General features: G+C 40.3%; 2 protein-coding genes and 1 long non-coding RNA gene across 4 annotated transcripts in view; 2 read left to right on the forward strand and 1 right to left on the reverse strand.

Moving 5' to 3' along the window:
- The window catches only part of CPEB4 (cytoplasmic polyadenylation element binding protein 4), a 56,989-nt gene that overhangs the window by 14,658 nt on the left and 22,078 nt on the right, over nt 1-20,253 (forward strand). The window lies entirely within an intron of this gene.
- The window catches only part of NSG2 (neuronal vesicle trafficking associated 2), a 132,345-nt gene that overhangs the window by 13,588 nt on the left and 98,504 nt on the right, over nt 1-20,253 (forward strand). The gene's annotated exons all lie outside the window — the stretch shown is intronic.
- On the reverse strand, nt 7,283-12,459 carry LOC135973179 (uncharacterized). Its single transcript, XR_010589883.1, has 2 exons — nt 9,050-12,459; nt 7,283-8,794 (listed from the first exon to the last, which is right to left on the reverse strand). It is a non-coding gene; the product is annotated as an uncharacterized LOC135973179 (long non-coding RNA).

The following is a 20,253-nucleotide window of genomic DNA, read 5'->3' on the forward strand; positions in this document are numbered from 1 at the left end:
GTTTTGTTGTTGTTGTTGTTGGGTTTTTTTTTCCCCCCACAGGCCATCAGAGCACAGTACCCTGTGTATACCTTAGCATCATAATGGTGCCTTAGTTCAGTACTGAGTCAAAAGTCAAGTGTCCCACTTAAATTAAGCACCTGGAGTTTGCTTGGAGGCCTTTCATCCAGCTATGAGGTGGGCCCAATCCAACTTGTAGCTGATTAAATCTGACAAGCTCACAGTGATGTGGCTGCAGACCAAATTCAGCTTTTAAGGGAAATTTAGTTTTCTAACAAAGTAAGGTTGCTATATTGTCATGTTCGGTAATTAAGGGCAGTTTTATACAGTACTGTGATTGATTGGTTTAACTGCTTTGAAAAAGTCCTTTGGTTTTCAAATGGCTCTTTACTTTAAAGTGAAAAGTGTTCAAAGAGTGGAATAAATGTCAGCAAAGAATAGTGTATATTTCTGATGCTTACAAATTCTTGCTTGAGCTTGATTTGTTAATCCCCAGTGCACAGTCATCTATATTTGGTATAAAGCTCTGTGTATTGTTGCATAATCAGAACACAGCAACATCAATCAGATATTATTCTGGGAAATTTTCTACTGTATTTTCGTTAGTTGCTAGACATTATATTACTCTAAACTATAATATTCCTTTTTGATGTTTTAAGGTTAATAGCCCTAAAAATATACTTGCCTTAACAATGCTTCCATTTTATAGTACTTCCTGGGCTACGTTTTTAAGTTACTTACATGAAACTTGTGGTACATAAATCCCTGTTCTCTGCTATTATAGCTTAGCAGGCTTGTGCAGTGGTTTATTTGCTGTAGTATTTTAAGGAATGTGCCTTTTAAAAAAGAATTAGCTTGAATAATGTTGAAAAGAATCAGCAGAAGGTAAGAATCTTAAAATATGACTTGTGGTTGCCATTTTATAGTCTTGCTGTCCTTTTTTTAATACCTGCAGTTATGTAAGTTGATCCATAAAAATAGCTACGCAGTTTGTTTTTATATGGGTTACTTTTCATGGGCAGTGTTTTTAAACTAATTTGGATTGGCCTTCCATGTGAAGTGATGGAAGTTCCATTGCTTGAGACTTTAAAAATAGACTGGACAGAGCACTAGCAAACATACTGTAGGAAACAATCTGGGATTGGCAGGGAGATGGACCGGATGATCTAATAGGTCTCGTTGCTAACTTCTGACTCTTTGATAAAATTTAACAATGATTTACGTGTCGGTATTCTAAATCAGGTTACTTCTTCCCTTCATAGCACAATGCACTCCAGAAATAAGGAAAAATATTAAAATACACCAAGTGAGCCTTTTAAAGTCTTCAGACCTGGGGGGAAATATGTTTAGGGATTGGGAATCATAGTGTTGGGACCATTGTCTCAAGGTTTTGACAGAAACGCCTGTATGGTTAAGTGATAGCCTGACTTCATATTGGGATGTACAGGATAGTGGTAGTTTTTTGGTTTGGAAGTCTACAGCATAACAATCACAAAAACTAAACAAAAAATCTATATTCTGTTATGACTACTTAGTGATTGAGTCTTACATTTACTAATCTTGGGTTTCTTTATGAATAAGTGTAACAATTGTTCTTTGCTTGCAATATTAAGCATACAAACAAGGCAATGCTTTGTATTTTTGGTGGATCCTTGAGAAGCATTTTGAAAATAGCATTGATTCACTATTAGATTCAGTGTTAAAATCCTGATGAGATTTTTGTAAAATGTGATAACAAATATTTTTATTTGTGGCTGTTTCATTTTTTTTCTTCCTTGAATCCTATCCCCATTTCCTTTCCTGAACAGCTGCCATTTCAGTATGTTATTTTTATCCACGAGGGTGAGCGTGCTGACTTCTACATAGCCAATGACAATCTGCAGAAGCCTTTCCCTAGAGACTAATTGCATCTTCTTTATATTGTACTCGGCCTTCAGCTGAGCCGGAGATCCAGAGACTGATTTTTGAATCTGGGTCTTCCAGATTGCAGTTTGAGCATTGGTGTAACACTAGACGGCTGACTAAATATTTCCCTCTTTCATCTAGAATGAAATGTCTTTAAATGCTGTGTAGTGGCAGACTTGCTGCTTTAGTGACTATCCTGAACCTCTGTTCTTTCCAGGCTATGGGACTGGCGCTTATTGCCTGGAAGTGGTGCAAAGTGAAAGGGATTAGAGAAGCAGGCTGGCACGCATGCTTCCAGCACTGCAAAGCACTGTTGTAAAAGAGTCTGTCTAGAAACAGCCAAAGGAAAAGATGTGAATCCGCTCTAAAGCTGCATGAGAGAGATACATTGGAAAAATTAGGCTAAAGATGGCTAGGGTGAGAAAAAGCTAGGCTTTGGATAGAGTAGACTAAAACTGAAAAGGATTGGGTGCATGGGGGCGGGCGGGGAGGTAGATGTGAAGATGGTGTGCACATTGCCTGAAAATCGGATGGGGGGGGGGAAGGCAACCTGATGAAAATGGAATTCATAGACCTGATGTTTCTCAAAATGGATTATTTTGGGTTAACTGCTACATGTAGTAATATTTCTAGAACAATCATCAGCCTCTTCAAGTCCTGAAAAACTACTAGATTTTTAAAAATGGGTGACGATCCATAATGATCCTATGGAAAAGATATTTGTGTCAAAGGGTTGGGATGACTTGTACAGAGATTTTTCTGAATGGGAAGGAAGAAATTAACTGGCATTTTCTTGTGCAGTGTTTGGAATGTGGTTTGTTTTTGTGACATCCTATCTGGCTCCTCAAATATATGCTCAGATAATATATTTGACACAGAGTCATGTGTTAATGATCGCACAATGGTCCCCAATCCTGGTTGAGGCCTATAGATCCCACGGTAATATAAATAACTAATAATAATATATAAGGCTATCGTTCTGGCCAGATAAGTGAGTGACCATGCATAATCAGTTAAAAAAAAAAAAAAAAACACCCTAAGGTTTGATTTTTTTTTTGTCAGTATTCTAAAGGGATCTACAAAAACAGAAGTATACATATTTTTATGCTGAGCAGGGGTGTTAAACTTAATAGCCAAAAACAACTCATCTTTTCCTCCCTTGTTTTGCTTTGGGAGTGCTACACAGTACCCTTCTGGGATCCTGAGGGTATTCAGACCCATGCGTTAAGACCTGCACTTAATATAGCTTTATAATCAGTGAAGCCTTTTGTATTATATATTAGTTTGGGTGAAAGAGGAGCTGCAGAATGCCTGTCAATTTTTTTATAAAAAAGCTGAACTGATGATCCAATCTGTGCACCCTCTTCTCTGAGCAATTTATAGAAAAAAAGATCATTACTCATTTGAAACTGAAATACATAAAACTTAATATAAAATGCTGAAAAACTAACTGCCTCTTCCCCTCGTGTGGTATACTGGCCCAGTTTGTCCTAACCATGATTAGGAAGTACTTGTGAGTTATGCATTAAATGACTGCAGCCTGTAGGTCACTGGTGGTCATCCTGCAAGTTCACTTTGTCATAATAAAAATGAAGAACCCATGGGATTTCTGAGTTAATAGATAATATAATTTTGATTATAAGCAGATGAATTATTCACTTTTAAAATGGAAGTGAATGTAATACCTATAAGTTAGGGTCTAATAGACAAGTTAAGAAACAGGATAGACCTGACACTACATTGGTTTTCCCCTCACCATGACTCTGCCAATCCTGACCTGGGAACAAAGGATTCCAGTCCTATAACTGTCCATTGCAAATGGGTTAGGATGCTACTGCCGGACTCTTCATTTGTGACAGTCAAGGATTTGTACTCTTGCCAAATGTTGTTAATGTACTAACTCATCATTTGACGTAGTCCTTGAATTATTTACAAGCCTTTATTTTAAGTCCCTTTAGCTATTTCTAGTTTACATGTTTATTTCTACAACTTGTGTGGGTGTGTACATATTGTATGTATATATAAAATGAAGTGTTTCCTATACCTGTGTGTTGGTTCTCCCCAACCTCTCCTGTATATCTTATTGGCTCTTCCCAGAGCATTTAATTTAAAAATAGCTAAATTATAATCTCTTAAGAAGTAATTTTCTGTTTTGGTTTTTAACAAAATGAAATAAACAGACACGCTAACAGAAATCAAGGCCATGTCGGAGGTTTGATTTTAAACTAATAAAGGAAAAGTAATGACCAATCATCAGGTCTTGGCTTTCACGATACTTATGCCTATTATCTGGCCAATTTTTGACCACTCTTCTATTTAAAAAACAAACCCGAATCACCTTAGATTGTGATCATTTCACTTTTTTAAATATGGAAGAACTCAAAATTCATAGCAAGCAGAAAGAACAGAGTAGACAGGTGGAAGAAATAATGTTGGTACTCTGGTAAATGAAAGACTAAAATGGACAGCGCAAGGACTTTCTCTTTTTGACACTGGTTTAATATATTGATTGTTCCTGGTCCTCCTTTGAGACTGGTAGTCACGTGTGTATGACCCATATATAAACTGCCCTAAGATTTAGAAATCAAGAGGGAATTTGTTTTGCGCTCCTAAACAGATCCGAGATGAACTTCTTAGGGCATTTTTGCAGGATGGGGGAAAAAGGAGAAAGATAACCAAACCCCACTCCAAATTTTGCAATTTGACCTAATCTCGAATTATTGTAGATTAAAAAATAGGAAGACTGATGATTGCAAGTGATCTTTTGTCTTGATGTAGCTAGCTGTCACGGAATTTGGTCTCAATCTGAACTCGGGGTAGATTTGCACTGAAGAGATACTTAGCATGATGTACCATATGTAGAAAAAATAGAAATGGCATTGATTTTAATAGTTTTAGCAAGAAAAAATTCGTTATGCATCAGATCAGCTCTGGAAAAATATGCATGAGGCGGGTGAAGCTCACGGTGTACACTTAAAAAACAAAATCCACTCCCACTTTGTGAACCTACAGTGTGTAAAGTCATTACCCTAAAATTTCTATGAAGAAATAAACTGAAAGATTACTTAGGGCTTGCTTGTCTTTCTGGAAAGTGCTCAGTCTCCTGAGGTGGCTGGATGATACCAAGTACTGTGAACTGCAGGTGAGAGCACATTTTAATCCCAGAAAGAATTGGAGCAGCTTGTATAAGTGTTACAGTACCCCGAAATACAGTTTGTTATTTGAAAGCAAAGGGTTTTTTGTGTGTGGTGGTGGGTATGGGAGGGCGCAAAGACTTGGTGGGGAGTGTAGGAAGGAAGAAAATGATCTTGACTCCCCTGCAGTTACTGCTGTTATGGTATGTCCCAAATACTTGTTTCTTTCTGTGCCTGGTCTGTTGTGTTTGTGTTGCTGCTATTTTCTTAAGTGCCTGTAATACAAGGAGCAGTCCTAATTTGCGTATGAAGATTGTACAGCACAAGGTAACTTCTCTCTTGGGATGCAGGAAGAGGGTGTACTTGTGGGGTTGTGGTATCCCATGCAGTCACTGCAAAGCTTAATAATGAAACTGCAAATGTAACATTAGCTAGCTCTCTCTGGCTTGCTTTCAAACTGCTGCCAACTCGGAAGATTCCTGTTGGAGCATGGGTGGGGGCGCACACGTTGGCTTGTATGTGTAGTGAATAGCTCACTGTAATGCTACTTAAAGCACATCCCTTTTTGAAGTCCATCGTTAAAGGTGATCATTTGTTTTGTACTTCCTGGTGGCATGCTGGATTGTGGATTGCTATCATGTCAGTTTATGTAATGTAAACCTTAAGTAAAAATGGAGAAGCTTTTAAAAATGGCTGGAGTCTTGAAGTCACGTGCAAGCCCCATGATTATTTTTTTTCATAATGTTAGTCTCACTCATAACATACATGCACAACTGGCATTTCCACTAAACTATAAAACATACAGGAGATTAGAGAGAGGAGGTGAGTGAGGTAATAGCTCTTATTGGACCAACTTCTGTTAGTGAAAGAAACAAGTTTTCAAGTTTACACAGAGCTCTTCTTCAGGTCAGGAGAATAGTTTAAAGGGTCATCTTCCCCATATTCTAATTCAGGACTGAAAAAAACAAAAAATATTTAAGGTTGAAATTGATCTCTAATGTACGTAGTGATTACCTTTGTTTGGTGCCAGCACAGAATGAGACATTTGTCTCCAAAGAAAACAGGGCAAAATTCTGCTCTCATTTATAATGATGTAACTGTGAAGTCAGTGGAGTTAACTCTGAGTCTACATTGGTGTAAACTAACTCAGAAATTGTCCCTTAGTCTAAAAGATAGTTATGTGGACTAGAAGACAAGATGCTCTGGGAAAACCCATAGGACCTGACCTAGGTCAAGACTTTCAGAAGTGACAATGATTTTGAGTGCCTAACTTGAGACAAAATATAGGGACTGGATTTCAGAAAATGGTGAGCCTCACCCTCTGAAGATCAGGCTCCTTCATGGTATCTCAGATTAGGCACCAGATATTGAGTTAGGCCAGGGGTCGGCAACCTTTCAGAAGTGGTGTGCTGAGTCTTCATTTATTCACTCTAATTTAAGGTTTCGCGTGCTGGTAATACATGCTAAAATGCCCCATGTGCCCCCCCGGCTCCCCCCTCGCCTAGGGTTACCATATTTCAACAATCAAAAGAGAGGACGGGGGGGAGCCCCGCCCCCATCCCCTCCCTCCTACTTCACACCCCCTGACTGCCCCCCTCAGGACTGCCAACCTTGTTCCTTGTCCCCTGACTGCCCCCTCCTGAAACCCCCCCCCACCCTAACTGCCCCCCAGGACTCTACCCATCCCTTGACTGTCCCGACCCTTATCCACACCCTCACCCCCAGACAGACCCCCAGGACTCCCAAGCCCCATCCAACCACTCTCTGCTCCCTGACTGCCCCCTAGGACTCCCCTTACCATGCTCATGCCGGTCAGACGCTGGCTCCACGTGGAGGCAAAACACGCTGCCGGGCTGCTGCGCGCACAGCCTCTCCCCCGCAGAGTGCTGAGGCAGCGGGAGGGGGGGAGCTCCGGGAGGGGCAGCGGCTCACACTTCCGGGAGCCGCAGAACCCAGGCGCGGTGAGGGGGGCGCCGGGAGGAGGGCCTGCCCGGGCTGCGGCCTGGTCCCCGGGCTCTTCCCTCGCTGCACTCGGGCGCTGCTGCTCCCAGGAGTGTGAGCCGCCGCCGCCCCTCCCGGAGCAGGCTCAGGGCCCTGTGCCCCGGCGGCTCACACTTCCGGGAGCCGCAGAACCCAAGCACGGTGAGGGGGAACTGGGGGGGTGCGACTGCCGCCGGTCTGGGGTCCCAGCCGCCGGCCCCACTCAGCCTCCTGCCGGCCTGGGGTTCCCTTCACTCAGCCGGCAGTGGGTTGGGCGGGGCTGGCGGTCAGGACCCGGGCTGGCAGCCGCGTGCCAGGCAAAAACAGCTCGCGTGCCACCTTTGGCATGCGTGCCGTAGGTTGCTGACCCCTGAGTTAGGCTTTTAAAAGGCTAGCCATCATAGTGATATCTGAGCCTCCTTTCTACAGTGTCACACATGACCCCATGACCACTGTAAAAACAAAAAAAAACAAAAAAAACCCGGAACCTGACATTTAAGATGTTACCTTTGAGTAAAATTGTTTTGTATTTAGCAGACCTAATGAATCAGGATCATAACACAGGCCAAATTAACAAACTGAAAATGTAGGAGTTAAATTTTGGTTCATGTTTAAAAACACTATAGTAATTGTAAGAGGTAAATTACCTTTTATGCTAAGTTGATTCCTGAGTGTTCTTTGATGCTTAAAATACAGTTTTTGAGGTACAGTAGATCACTTGGGAGGAATTATTATTTTAATATGAGAGTTTATTCCCCCCTGTTGGCATTTTGCCTCTGACATTGAGAGTTTTGTTTGGCTCGTGCCAAACGTGTGTCCTTCATTTTCTTACCTTAATTTCTTCTTGAAATAATGTTGATTGGCAGCATTTGCTGTGCTGTTTTTAACAGAAATAAGTAATTTAAACTTTCCTTTTGACTACATCTGTGTTTTTAGAGCAATGGTCCTTGATGAATGCAAGTTTTAAACCAACCAGAGATTTATTCTCATGGCAGAATGTCTCCGTGAAAGTGTTTGAGCGTTTGTTAACTTGCTGCCTCAGGATAGACCAGATTAATGACCTTCTGCTTTTGAGTGAGAATAACACCTGCATTTATGCCATCTGATCAAAAAATTAGGAATGATCAAATCACATACTTCAGAGTGGGGGGAGGGATAGCTTAGTGGTTTGAGCATTGGCCTGCTAAACCCAGGGTTGTGAGTTCAATCCTTGAGGGGGTCACTTAGGGACCTGGGGCAAAATCAGTACTTGGTCCTGCTAGTGAAGGCAGGGGGCTGGACTCAATGACCTTTCAGGGTCCCTTCCAGTTCTAGGAGATAGAGCAAAAACTGATTAGTATTTGAGACCTGGAAATTCCTGACACCACCATGGGGCATTCCTGCACAACTGCCCGGTGGCTTTTTGGGCTTGATCTTGCTCTCACTGATATCGGTGTAAAGACTATTGACTTCACTGGTGGAAGATCGGGTCTTGTGTGTTTATTTCACCTTCTCCTGAAGCATCTAGTATAGTTACTGTTTTACTTAAGATCCGGGGTGAAAATTAAATGTACCCATTGGTTTGTTCAGATATGGCATGTGTACATAATATGTAAATTATCTTGATAATAAGCATCCATTGTGGTTAGTGGGAGCAGTTTTGTAAATCTTTGGTTAAGATCTTCTCCTGGCCACTTTTAGTCAGGTCTTTTAACTTGTTGAACCATGATTTTCAAACACTTTCCTTCTGTTTTTAAGGGCAAACCACACTTTCTCCTTTTTAAGACTCTGCTTAACTTCGGCCTGGTCCCCACTTAGTCCGGACTTCGGACTAAGGTACGCAAATTCAGCTACGTTAATAACGTAGCTGAATTCGAAGTACCTTAGTCCGAACTTACCGCGGTCCAGACGCGGCCGGAAGTCTCCCCCCGTCGACGCCGCGTACTCCTCTCGGCGAGCTGGAGTACCGGCGCCGACTGTGAGCACTTCCGGGATCGATCCCAGAACATCGATGGCGTGCCGCCGGACCAGCCAGTAAGTGAAGACTAGGCCTTCCTCTCCTATGTTTTGCCTAATCTCCTCCTGCTTCACCAAGTTTCTCTTGTGACTTCTTCCTTGATGGCCATTTCCCATTCTGGGTCATCTTTCAAGACACTCTAAGTTTGGAGCAGCACTCGCAGGTAATATTTGCCAGTCTCTGCTTTCAAAGAAACTATCAGACCACCTGTTTTGTAAAGATTTCAAATTTTCTCCACTCATTTTTGTTGAATTTTTCCACTTCTTTCTATGCTCATTCTGCATTTCTCATCTCTTGCCTTTAGACAGTAAACTCTTCAAGAGAGGGGCTAACATGTTTGACATGTTTTACTTACTCCACAACACTGTATACATCTGCAGTGCCATATATAAATTGGGTAGAAATAAAAAATAGAATTAAGACTAAAACAGTTGCATCAGATACATAGACCTGAAAATGAAGAGGAAATTGCAGAAAAAAATGAAAAAAGGGACAAATATTGAGATGAGAGACGATAGTAAGGACTAAGACAAAAATGCATGGGTTGCTACAATATTAGCAACGCATGTAAGAGAACAAGAGTCTGAAATATGCAAGTGATGGACTTGCACTTTCCTTTGTGCTCTTGTCAACTGAGAGAAAAGTCTAGGGACACAAAGCTGAAATGACTGTCTTGTTTCAAACTTCACGGACCGTGAAATCTGCATAGTATAAGGTAAAGCACACAAAAGACCAGATTTCACGGGGAAGACCAGTGTATCTCAAACTGGTGGTCCTGACCCAAAAGGGGTTGCAAGGTTATTTCAGGAGGGTCACAGTATTGCCACCTTTACTTCTGCATTGTCTTCGGAGCCGGGTGGCCGGAGAGTGGCAGCTGCTGACCAAGGGCCCAGCTCTGAAGGCAGCAGCACAGAAATAAGGGTGGCGATACCACACCATGCCAGCCTTACTTTTGCACTGCTGCTGGCGGCATCTCTGCATTCAGAGCTGGGCTCCCGGCCAGCAGCTGCCACCTTCCGGACACCCAGCTATGAAGGTATCGCCACCGCCAGCAGCAGTGCAGAAGTAATGATAGCAGTACAATAACCATGCAACACACCTCTTCCCTCTTCCCCCCCACCCCCCACTCCTTTTTGGGTCAGGACCCCTACAATTACAACACTGTGAAATTTCAGTAGGGTGGAAGCAAGGATGCATAGGGGAGCAAATGGTTGATTATAGTATAGGAGGCTGTTTGCTTAATATTAGCATAACCAGATGTCCCGATTTTATAGGGACAATCCTGATTTTTGGGTCTTTTTCTTATATAGGCTCCTATTACCCCCCACCTCCTGTCCCGATTTTTCACACTTGCTGTCTGGTCACCCTATGTAGTATGCATAGGGGCTTCTGGCTACCTAATTCTCTGCACAATTTTTTCCTCCCAATTTTATGTGGTGATCATGTAATTAAAGACTGCATCATAATGCGTTTGCGCAAGGGGGCCAAATTAAGGTTGCACCGGCAACTATAAATGTGCACTTTTACTTTTGAATTCTTGACTTTGCAACCTAAATAATGTTTTTTTTAATACATTTCCTAAAATTTTAAAAAGGAAGCAGGCAACAGTAGTTTGGAAACAGCAGTGATGTGTTTTGGGACCGCATGCCTATGATGTTTGTCAGGGGATAACTGGCTAAAATCCATTGCTTGTTGAGACGCTTACATTTCCTACAAGTTGTCTTCTCTGGTTAACTGAAAGAATAAACAAACTTATGCATTAGTGCACGTACACTTATCAGGTCACTTTTCGTTGTGTTTTGACTCATGATTTGAGTACTCTGATACCTGCTTTAGAAATTGAACAGTTTTAGTGATATTGGGGTCGGTTTAATTATACAAATGCTTACAAATCAATACCATTCATTCATTTAGTTTAAAAAGATGTAGACCTTGATGAACCTGGACCAGTATTCCACTTCTTAAAAGCCAACGGCATGTATACAGTTAAACCAATGGCTAAATCTTCTGGCATCTTTTTATGGCTACACTTCTTATCTCTAAAAATATAGTGTAAACTAGTTGTGATAGCACTCTTAGAAAGACCATATAAATATAATTTCAGTATTGGGTGATCTGTGTTTATATGCAAAGGAGTTACTATTCAGCAGATTGAAATCTTACATATGGTTCATTTATTTATGATCTCTTGTAATTTTAAGATTCCAGAAAATTCAGATCTTGAATTTGAGCATGTGTAGTGCCAAACTTAATTTTTTAGCCACTGAGGACATTTGTTATAAAGCTAAGATAATAATTTTTAATTAGGTGAATATGAACATGCAGTTTAAATTTTAAATGACATATTAAGAAATAGCTATCATCCTAGTGTGGTTTGTTTCATTGTTTGTGGAATACAAGTTGATTAGCTGTAATGCTGTGTTTTTATTAAATCTACCACCAACGGCTTGACTTCCAGATGTGTGGAGCACCCACATCTCCAGTTGAAGTCCAGTGAGAGTTGCAGATGCTCAGCACCTTTGTAAAGTAGACCATAGAAATAAGGAGACAAATTCTCTTTGGCTTATACCCTTGAAATTCCACTGACGATAATGAGGCCATGTAGGTATTTGTAAGAATGATTTGGTCCTTGGAACATGTGGAATTTTTGTGATCAAATAAGTTAAGGTATTTAAGTTGGGTATAAAACCTTGTCCCAGTAACATCTAAGAGTAGTAATGTTTCATGGAAATTTCCAAGCTGTGGTAAATGTTCCAGGACAAAGGTTTGGGCAGATAAAGCCCTGTACTGGGTTAAAACTGCAGTTTGTGGAAAGAGAGACACTCAACTGGATATCATGCTTGTCCTCAGTAGAATTAAATTGTTGGGAAAATTTTGGTGGTATCCAAGCCTCTCTCCACTTGCCCTGTCAAGGTTTTGAATGGTTGCCTGCATGGAAGAGTCTCTTTTATTTAAAAAAAAAAAAAAAAAATTATTCCAGTTTTGTGATGCAATTTACATGTGATGAGGAATGTGTGGTACAGCCAGTTTCTACATGAATTACTGCTTGTAAAATAACAGCCCTCTTGTCGTTGCTCGTTATTGTGAAAATGAGAAATGGGGAAACTTTGGCTGCAAACAGCTGGGGTATGTTTGCTGCTGCTTTTGCTGGGACTACCATTTACTTGTTGCTTTGGGAGTGAAATAAGAGGAAGCTGTAAAAAAAAAAACAGAAAAAAAAAAAAAAAAAACAGAAAAACCTCATGTAAAATTCCAAACTGCCCTGTGAGCATTCCTTCTACAGACAAAAGTAAGTGTATTTGAACCTACCAGTATTAACCATAAAAAATCCACGCTAGTTTAAATCCTGCAGCATGCTAGTACATGCCAACGTAAATCCAACTCTTGCTGTGAATCATGTGCATGAATTGCACTTCCAGTTATTCATTAAATTATAGGAAGGGTACCGCCTGCCCATCTATTTAAATTGTTTATTTGTTAGTATGGGAATAGACCAGCATCTGCTTGAGGAGAAATGCTTATATAGACTCCAGGAATAGTGAATGTGATCTAGGAGTTTGAATGGGAGGTTTGGGAAGAAGCTTTACAGCTTTTCCAAATGCCACTGGGGAACGGGTCTGGGGCTTGCCCTGCTCCAGCTGGGGAGCAGAGTCGAGGGCTGCTCTGCAGCTCCTGGAAGCAGCAACATGTCTCCCTTCCAGTTCCTACATTTAGGGGCAGCCAGGGGGCTCTGCCTTGTCTGCAGGCAGCATCCCTGCAGCTCCCATTGGTTGGGAACTGCGGCCAATGGGAGCTGCAGGGGCGGTGCCTGCGGATGGGGCAGTGCGCAGAGCTACTTGGCCGCGCCAGAGCCGGCGGGGGGACGTGCCGTTGCTTCCGGGAGCTGCTTGAGGTAAGCGCCGCTCAGAGCCTGCACCCCTAATTCCCTCCTGTGCCCCAACCCCCTGCCCCAGCCCTGATCCCCTCTGAACCCCTGAGCACCCTCCTGCACCCAAAACCTCTCATCCCCAGCTCCACCCCAGAACCCGCACCCCCTGCTGAAGTCCTCAATCCCTCCCCCCCCGCCCGCACCTCAACCCAGAGCCTCCTCCTGCATCCTGAACTTCTCTTTTCTGGCCCCACCCCAGAGCCTGCACCCCCAGCCAGAGCCCTCACCCCCTCCTGAACCCCAACCCCAATTTTGTGAGCATTCATGGCCCGCCATACAATTTGCATACCCAGATGTGACCCTCGGGCTAAAAAGTTTGCCCACCCCTGCTGTAGATCATATTCTCAATTATGAAACCATTTTTAAATAAGTGCATATATTCGTTCTAAAAGGTGTGATAATCTTTCTCTTCTCCCCCCTGTGTCATAAACCCAACCCCTTGAATCTCTGTATTTAAAAAAAAAAGTGGATATAGCAATAACACTTCACCTTCACATCATCTAACCCGTTCAAATCCAAAATTTTGTAGCATTCCGCCAATATGTGTGTTGTTTGATTTTATCACTTGGAACCACCACGGAAGTGTAAAGATAAGATCTACTTGAAATTATGTTCCCCTTCAGTCAATTGAAATAACTGGTATAATGTCACGAATTGTGAAATGATAGTGGTACACTTTGGATAACGTGATACATTATATTTTTAGGATGTACAGCAGATTTAAAAACTGGAGATGAAACTTCAGAAGAGTATTGAAGTGTACACCTCAGTTTGACACCAAAGAACAATGTAAAGTGCATTATAGCCTAGTCCCATGGTAGTCAATGTGACCAAGATTTGGCTCATGATCTCTGGTAGTTGTGCGGTGGCTGCAGTGCATGCAGACATCTTTTGGGGTTCAGTCCATAAAATCACATTTTAATATCAAGAAGCAGGATGTCATAATGCTAGTAATCTGGTGTTGTGAGGGACGGAGGGGGAATAAATGGTAGGTTCATTTATGTAAATGGCTAAGACGTTTATTTCTCTCTGTTTAGATCCCAATGGTATACTGAAATATAACATTACAAAATCTGCTCGGTATTGAGAAACTTTGAATAGGCAGACCAAAGCCCTAACAAATGAGAGCCATTTATTTCAACTTCAGTTTTCTAGAGCATTCCCAATTAATGTTAAATATGTTAAACTATAAGGTTTTCCCCAAAATTTATGTCCAAAGATCTTCTTTAGAAAATATTATTAAAATGCCGTTGTTCTGATCTGTGCCAAACAGTGAGGATCTCTTTCCCCTACTCCACAAAGCCAATCTAAATCAGACAAACAATTCAGCATATACTGGTAGAAAACAATGTTAGACAGTGCTGATGTTTTCAGAAGGATCAACCTTGACAGGCTTTGTGGAAGAAGTTTATATTCAGCAGGGATTTGGAAGACAGAGGTTGCTTAATGTTGAAATATAAAATAGACTATAGTGTGATGATAACTTTGAATTTAAAACCAAATAAGGCCCTCGCCCTAGTACCATTAAAATAAATATATATATATATATATATATATATAAAAACCCAGAAACTATTACAATATGATCTTGTCTGCTTAACACACTGGTTTTATAATACCTGTACAAGTTTGATCTCCAGCATGCTTGCCCCAAGAAAGATCTAGGATGGGATCTGATTAAAACTTATGGCACAGTCTTTCTTACATTTGGAGGTATTCAGAATCTCATGCCCGTTTATTCCATTCAAACCACCGACATATGACCTGGCATTTCCTCTTCAATGTATACGAAGAATTAGTAAAAACAATGAGGAATCCTTGTGGCACCTTAGAGACTAACAAATTTATTTGGTCATAAGCTTTCATGGGATATAACCCACTTCATCAGATGCATAGAGTAGAAAATACAGTAAGCAGGTATAAATATACAGAACATGAAAAGATGGGAGTTGCCTTACCAAGTGGAGGATCAGTGCTAACGAGGCCAATTCAATTAGAGTGGATGTAGCCCATTCCCAACAATTGACAAGTTGAAGAGGCAGTCCATGTGTTACTGTGTGACTCATCTAATTAGTTGCATTCAACTTTCCATAGGAAAAATATCCAGAAATATCTTAAACCCAAGACCTACTCAATCCAAGTGTTGTCTGTCTCCACAGTGACTATAATATTGTATTGTGCTCTTCCATAATAAAACAAGAGAGAAATTTCAAAACACCTTTTTCTCCTAGGGTTCTGCAGGATCAACAGCAGTATATGTGAAGGGCACTCTGCTGTTTATTCTGGAGCCAAACAAGCCCTACTTTTGTATTTATGGTACCTTTTTGGAGTTGCATATAGTGCTTCATATTATGAGTTTCCTGTAGGTATACATGGGTTTTCTTGCATTCTTAGAATTTGATGCCAATATTTATTTTACAAAACAATATGCACATCTTTCTCCAGTGTCCTAAGTTTGAAGACTTGTATGAGAAATCCATGTCATGTAAAGTCTCCTACGTGTTCCCTTTCAGCATTTCATGTGTCATCACTATTCAAACTAAGTCTTCCAGCCTTCTAAGTTAAGAACAAAAATCTAGGAATGCATGAAAATGACATTTTCATTTTGCCTTATGACAATTTATGAAATTTTCTATCCTAAATCCGATTAAAAATTTCATGTAAATAAGCATTCCATTGTAATGCCCATTTTATCAAATAGTGCACAAATTTATGAAAAAGTGTAACTTCCATGACAATCCCAGTTTGAGCATGCCTATGTATGTGTACACATGAATATCTGACCTGGAATATGAATGGCTGCTACAAATATCCAGAATAACTTCAAATATAGTTATAATGGAATATACAAATACTCAGAATAACTTCATTGGTCACACCGCATGATCCTGTCATTACAAAACTGAAGCAATATTTTACAAACATGGCATGTCAAGAAGTACATTAATACTAGGTTGGCCACAGTGTTTTGCAGCTTGCTTTTAGCCTTGAGCTGAGGTGGGCTGGTATAGCAGCATACCTGTTTCCATGGGTGTGTTTTTGCTTGCATAAGCAGAATCCCCTTCTCTCACTATTTCAGAAAGATTGGATTCATTATCCAAATCTTTTCCTCTGAAGTCCTGGTAGTAAACTCAGCTCAAGTTAAAATACTTAAGCTTGCAATATTAATAATTTTAAGTACAATCTTATCTGACTCATGCTTGCTGTTTCCCATGCCAGCTTTAAGGGAGTCTTCAGGGCCACCTGTTAACATAAAATATTGTTTTCAGTGATGCTGCAGTACATAGAATATGCATTTAGAGAGCAAATCCAAGGATTCATAGTAGATCAGGATGTATTCATCACATCTTGAGGCATTAAAACGCTATTTTCTGTACAGATAGCAAAATATCACTGAGGGATACATACTTGTCTTTCACGGTAACTTCAGTGGTAATTATTCATTTTTGATTGTGTAATTAAAAGGGATCTTCTGATTTTAAAAACAGACAACCAAATACAGCTTAAAAAGCATGTGTATACAGACCAAGACAGGAACTTTCAGCTGACATACACAGTGCTGTGTAAAAGGGAAGTGGTTGCCTCTTATTTGATGAGAGTTGAATGTAGATACTGTGAATTAAATAATTCTTCTAATCAGTGGAAAACTTACTTCCACTGACTAGTACTTTACTTCACAAGTTGCCTCTTGACTTCTGTGGAACTCCTCATGGTATAAGGTACTATTTAACATGAGTAGGAATATCATCGTAATCTGGCTCTTTAAAGATAATAGAACTACTCATGGAGTAAGTTGCTATGCAACGTGAATGAGTGGTAGAATCTGGCTCTCAGATTGTAATCTTTCTTCTTCCTCAGAAAACAACAGATAAGTTAAATAGAAATAAGAGTCTAGTCATTTTAGCACACTAAAACTTTTCTGGGTAATCAGTCAGGGCCCAAGTCCAACAACAAGAAGATCCTTGTTCAAATAGAAAACAAACTGTCCAGCCAATGCAGTGAATCTTCATATCTTCTCCCCCCCCCCCCCCAAAAAAAAACCTATTCAGAGAAGTAACTGAAAGCGAATTGAAATAAATGTACAGTATATTTTTTTCTAGAGGCAACCTTCCTATCCCCTGCTCTGACTTTCCATTTTAAAGCTTGTTCATACCTCTAATATTTTTTTGAGTGACGGCTGATTTTGAGGTGGGTCCTTGTTCTCTTTGAGTGATCTTCTGTCCCCAGGCTTTCACCTGCAAGTGGTGCAACCTATGTCTTATGTAATAAAGGACAGATTCAAACACTTCAGTGTAACATCAAGTTCTTATTTGCTGAGAAATTAGTAGCAAAATATCACTGCATTAAACAGAACTTACAAACGACGAGTCATTTGGGCAGCCCAGCTTGGTCACTCTTAAATGTTGAATTTTAGGGCCTGCATTAACAGTATAGTACTAAACATTCAGTTTAGTATAGTGCTTAGGATAGTATAGTACTAAGCATATGTAGGGTGGCCTTTAAGTACAAGCTTTCCAGTTTCTGAGATTTCTGCAGTAGTTCTAGGTAGTACAGGAGGTAATAAGCAGGGTTTTTTTGGGTGCTTGTTTTTGGGGTCACGTGGCAGGGAAGTGGTGTTACTTTTCCATACTCTTACCTACAAATAAATGCCCATGTGAGTTGCCAAAATTAGTCACAACTCATTGTAGATTGTACAGATGTTCAAATTATGTGTGCTCTGAGCTCCACTGGGGTCTTTGAGCTTTGCTCCTCCTTGGTGGGGCTTCAGAGGAGAGAATGATTAAAGTATTGGAAACATGCTTTATAGCGATCGACTCAAGGAGCTCAACCTGTTTAACTGGACAAAAAGAAGGCTAAGGGATAATCTGATCAGTTTATAAATCCCCACTGGAGGAAAATATTTGTGTTCTTCAGTCTAACAGCAAGATCCTGAGGCTGGAAGTTGAAGACAGACCAATTCAGACTGGAAATAGGGCATAAATATATAACAATGAGGGTAATTTAACCATTGGAACAATTTACCACGGCTTGTGGTGGATTCTCAATCACCAGCATTTTAAAATCGAGACTGGATGTTTGTGTAAAAGATATACTCTAGTTCAAACAGAAATTATTTTGGGGCAGTTCTATGGTTTGTGTCAAGCAGGAGGTCAGACTAAGTCAGTGGTTCCTTCAGGCCATAGAATTTTTGAATATGCCTGTGGATTCTGCTGTAGGTTCCTTGGACTTGGCTCTTTGATTTAAGGAGGAGGAGTGGTGGTATATCCCAAATGTTACCCACTGGTGGCACCAAAATGACATTTCACTCAGTAAACTACAGATCTGTAATCCTCTCTCTCCTTTCTTACGTGACGAATAAAATGATTAACAATGTTGACACTTAACTCAGATGTCCAGTGATAGTAATTTAATTCTTTAGTGAGGTAGATGGGGGCAGTTCACACTTCTCTGAGCTGTTGTTCCAGGCTCTTTGCAGATTCACACAGGCATATCTGTATCCGATTACATAAAAACTATAAACAGAGAACTTCATAATAACAGCTAGAGACTGTAATTTTTTTTAAATGAAAACTAAGATTCAGGAGAACAAGGCTTCAGAGCGGTGCCTCTAGGCCGATATGTTTCTGAACCCTGGGTGTTTAGTCTTTGCATGATACACTTCATATCTTTGTCTTTTGTTTTTAATTATATATTTACTCATTAAAAAAATAAATCATGGGGGCACCATTCGCAAAATCCTTACATTTTGACAGGATAAATTTGATTTAAATCAAATTGATTTAAATGATGATTGATTTAAATCACTAGTCAGGAAGACTCGATTTAATCATGGATTTCTACATAAAAGTGCGTTCTTGTTGTTATAACCAGTGGTTCTCAAAGCTGGTCTGCTGCTTGTTCAGGGAAAGCCTGCGGGAAGGGCGGCCAGCACATCCCTCGGCCCGTGCTGCTTCCCGCAGCCCCCATTGGCCTGGAGTGGCAAACCGCGGCCAGTGGGAGCCGCGATCGGCCAAACCTGCGGACGCAGCAGGTAAACAAACCAGCCCGGCCCGCCCTGAGCTTTCCCTGAACAAGTGGTGGACTGGCTTTGAGAACCACTGGTTATACCCTTAATACATATTCTTCACAACACAGATCGATGTAGGTTTCATTTTTAGAAAATAATCACTATACATTTTTAAGTGATTTATTTTGAAAAGTTTTCTGATTAGTTTTACAGCTATGTCAGATAATGAATGATTGGTTATTTAATTTACCAAAGGTAATTGAAGCAGATCTTTATGAAGTCACTGGGAGGTGAACTATCTCCAGTTCAACAAGTTAATCATTAATATTTGGAGGATTTTCTTGCCATGCTGTATTAGGAGGAGAACATCACCAGACAGACATTTAAATTGTGGTGTTTAACTAAAACAAAAACGTTATGTATTCTGGATTTTTTTCTTCAACAGCAAACATATAATATTTTATTAAAACAAGCATATGAATTTTTGAATTTAGTTAAACATTTAAGTTTTTTAAAATCAGGTTTATTTTTGTTAAAATTGTTTAACTAAAATAGTTAAATGAAATTTAAAAAGAAAGACTGTCAGCCGGGTCAACATGAGAAACTTAAAATATTGGCTTCTGCAACTAACTCAGTCGTCTTCACCTTCATTTTCCTGTTTGTTCATAATCTGGAAAAGAAAAATAAGCTTTCCTGCTTTTTCAGGTCCCAAATGATTTCCTAATTTGGAATGAATTAGTCCAAAGGAAGAAAATATTCTTTCTATACTGACAGAAGAAGTTACTGCTGTTAAGTGAGATTATCACTTCAACAGTTTCTGAATCCAAGTGCTTAAGTGACTTCCAGTTCAGTGGTGTGACTTTCTTTAAAACGTCATCAGCAAACATATTTCTTAAATGGTTCACCCTTAGCTCTGAAGTTTATTATAGTTGGCATTATGAAGGGATTGCTGGATGTCCATGTCAAAGCCAACTCCTCTTCAGCAGTTAAGGTTTGACCCTGGTATCGAGTATTGAGAATATTTGCAAGAAAGTGAACTGGAGATAGTGCTTGTCCCATTTGTTTTTTTTTTTTTAATGCTTGTAATTTAACTCTGTCATTGCATATTTCTCTTTAAGATCTTACTCAATTCCTTTCAAATTTCAACAGTAAAACAGCTATTTCCCTGCATTTTGTTCAAGGCCACAGATATAGGCTTCTGGGTACTCAGTATGTGTTCAACATTTCTCTTAAACCCAATGTTGAGAACTTTGGCTGTGACAGTGCCATCTATTTTTTCACTATTTTGTTCACAAACTGTCAT

The sequence above is a fragment of the Chrysemys picta genome, chromosome 8 (genome assembly GCF_011386835.1).
Source record: "Chrysemys picta bellii isolate R12L10 chromosome 8, ASM1138683v2, whole genome shotgun sequence".
NCBI classification, from domain to species: domain Eukaryota; kingdom Metazoa; phylum Chordata; order Testudines; family Emydidae; genus Chrysemys; species Chrysemys picta.